The following is a 533-nucleotide window of genomic DNA, read 5'->3' on the forward strand; positions in this document are numbered from 1 at the left end:
GTAATACAACGCTTCGAAATCCTTCGTAAGCTACTAACCTATTGTTCATAAGCAATTTACAGTGTACTGGAACGCAACATCGTCTGCATACGGATCTTACGTAGCGGACAGATCATACACTGACCACATACGGACCTTATACGTTATCTGTATGAACACATGGGGATCGTACATGGAACTTATACGGTTCGTACACGGGTCGGGTTTCACGGGTTGGAAGTCTACTAGAAAGGCTTGACACTGGGAAGCCTGGTTTCTAATTATCAGATGTAAATGGTTGATTTGTTTTGGAAAACACATAACTGTAACTGTGGCTGGAGATCGAGAGGGGGGCTTAAATTGATGCGTTCCTGCAGTTCATATACAGAACATGTCTGCTTCTGTCCCTTCCTTTCACCACTGCCCTCCCCCTACTTAATTTAACCTTTTCTGTACTTCCATATGATGCATAATGCTCCCATTTTATCCAATTCCATTGATTGGTGAAATGCGAGGGGTCCCACTATGAGGGTGCAGAAAGCTTATTTTCAAAT

The sequence above is a fragment of the Frankliniella occidentalis genome, unplaced genomic scaffold (genome assembly GCF_000697945.3).
Source record: "Frankliniella occidentalis isolate FOCC.00 unplaced genomic scaffold, Focc_3.1 Scaffold897, whole genome shotgun sequence".
NCBI lineage: Eukaryota > Metazoa > Arthropoda > Insecta > Thysanoptera > Thripidae > Frankliniella > Frankliniella occidentalis.